We start from the raw sequence: 2,500 nt of genomic DNA, 5'->3' as shown, positions 1-2,500 counted from the left end.
AGAGCTATGGAGAATATAAATCTCATAATAGTAAATAAGAACTTGAGTCAGTAATCAGAGGTGCTCATACTCATTAGAGGTTCCTCTCGAGTAGTTAGTAACTCTACTAGTTACCTCTGCTAGTTAACAGCATCAGTTAATAACCTTTGGTTAGCAATTGTTAGTGAGAAGACCAAAATGTGTAGAACTGCAGCCGTTCTGGAAGACAACTCGCCACTTTGTGTTGAGGGTGTCCAGAGATATGGGCAATTGTTGACCTGGTCAACTTTGGAATGAATGCAAGGAGGACGGGAGGTCATAGTGCAGCTGCCCAAGGCGTTGGTGGGGCCGCATCTGGAGTATTGTGGTCAGTTCCGGTCACCGTGTTACAGGAAAGATGTTGTCAAGCTGGGAAAGGGTGCAGAGAAGATTAATGAGGAGGTCTGAGCTACAGGGAGAGGTTGAGTAGGCTGGGACTCTATTCCTTGCAGCACAGGAGGATGAGGGGCGATCTTATAGAGGTGTACAAAATAATTAGAGGACTACATCGGGTAAACGCACAGACATTTGCCCAAAGTAGGGGAATCGAGGACCAGAGGACACAAGCTTAAGGTGAGGGAAATAAGGGGGAAATAAGGGGGAAATCCTTTAAAGCCGAGATGAGAAGAACTTTTTTCACACAGAGAGTGGTGAATCTCTGGAACTCTCTGCCACAGAGTGTAGTCGAGGCCACAGTTCATTGGCTATATTTAAGAGGGAGTTAGATGTGGCCCTTGTGGCTAAGGGGATCAGGGGGTATGGAGAGAAGGCAGGTACGGGATACTGAGTTGGATGATCAGCCATGATCATATTGAATGGCGGTGCAGGCTCGAAGGGCCGAATGGCCTCTACTCCTGCACCTAATTTCTATGTTTCTAGTTTCTATGGGAGGACGGGAGCAGGGGAGATAGTGTAGATTGGGCACCTGAGTCGGTCGGTGTGGGCGAGTTGGGCAGAGGGTGGTAGATTTCTACAACGTATCATTCCATGCCTCTCTGAGTTGAAGTAGAAACTATCACACCATTTAAAAAATATTTGCAGGTACATGGATAGGACAGGTTTATCGGCTTGTACTCGCTAGAATTTAGAAGATTGAGGGGGGATCTTATAGAAACTTACAAATTCATAAGGGGTTGGACAGGCTAGATGCAGGAAGATTGTTCCCGATGTTGGGGAAGTCCAGGACAAGGGGTCACAGTTTAAGGATAAGGGGGAAATCTTTTAGGATCGAGATGAGGAAAACATTTTTTTTACACACAGAGAGTGGTGAATCTGTAGAATTCTCTGCCACAGAAGGTAGTTGAGGCCACAGTTCATTGGCTATATTTAAGAGGGAGTTAGATGTGGCCCTTGTGGCTAAAGGGATCAGGGGGTATGGAGAGAAGGCAGGTACAGGATACTGAGTTGGATAATCAGCTGTGATCATATTGAATGGCGGTGCAGGCTCGAAGGGCCGAATGGCCTACTCCTGCACCTATTTTCTATGTTTAGAGGGATATGGGGCAAACGCAAGCAGGTGGGACTAGTGTAGATTGGACATGTTGGTCGGTCGGTGTGGGCTAGTTGGGCCGAAGGGCCTGTTTCTACACTGTATCATTCTATGCCTCTCTGACTATATATATAAAAACTTGCTATGATCCATCACTGATTAAATACTCTTTAGTTAACATTTGTTAGTTAATGTTTGTTGGTTAATACATTAATTAAGAGTTAATATTTATGTGGTTTAACCCCCAGGTTAAACTTCCCATCATTAACATTGGAGATATTTTTTCCTGACAGCTATTTTTAAAGCAGGAGGAACTATTTGTCTAACTTTAGACTTTAACGTTCTTCTCTTATACCTAAGGGATTGCAAATTAGGCAAATGATTCAAAGGAAATCCTTCCCCGAGAAATGAAAACAAGTTAATGCAGATGGCACACTCACTGGAATCCTATTATCCTCGGCCCTGTCCCACTTACGTGATTTTTTCGGTGACTCGCCCAAAGAGTCGTGCCTTTTTCTAGTCCCCGCTGGATTTTCAACGTGTTGGAAATTTTCGGCAACCTGCTGCAACCACGACGGGTGCCGGCAAGTCACCGAAAAAATCACGCAAGTGGGACATGCCCTTAACGCCTGCAAATTTCCCGCACCAGAAACTTTCACAGATGAAACATGTACGCTGAGTTACTCCGGCATTTTCTGATCAAGAAGGAACTGCAGATGCCGGTTTGAACCGAAGATAGACACAAAAGTGCTGGAGTAACTCAGCGGGACAGGCAGCGTCTGTGGAGCGAAGGAAAAAAGGCAACGTTTCGGGTCGAGACCCTTCTTCAGACTCCAAAACGTCGCCTATTTCCTTCGCTCCATAGATGCTGCCTCACCCGCTGTGTTTCTCCAGCATTTTTGTCTACAAGAGATGGATTGGAGTGCATTTCACAAGAGAGGGGATTAGAGGATTCTGCCGGATGTGTTGTTGCCGTTGTGTTTTGGGTCCTTG

General features: G+C 45.6%; 1 protein-coding gene across 2 annotated transcripts in view; it reads right to left on the bottom strand.

Moving 5' to 3' along the window:
* Positions 1-1,022: 1,022 nt before the first annotated feature.
* Positions 1,023-2,500, bottom strand: part of plvapb (plasmalemma vesicle associated protein b) — a 20,406-nt gene continuing 18,928 nt past the window's right edge. For both annotated transcript variants that reach the window (XM_055658313.1, XM_055658314.1), the window contains exon 6: positions 1,023-2,500. This exon is cut by the window's right edge and continues 45 nt beyond it. The gene's annotated coding sequence lies outside the window, so the exon portion shown is untranslated.

Source organism: Leucoraja erinacea, chromosome 29 (assembly GCF_028641065.1).
Source record: "Leucoraja erinacea ecotype New England chromosome 29, Leri_hhj_1, whole genome shotgun sequence".
Lineage (NCBI taxonomy): Eukaryota > Metazoa > Chordata > Chondrichthyes > Rajiformes > Rajidae > Leucoraja > Leucoraja erinaceus.
The sequence above is the reverse complement of the archived record's forward strand: the minus strand, read 5'-3'. Positions and strand labels throughout refer to the sequence as shown.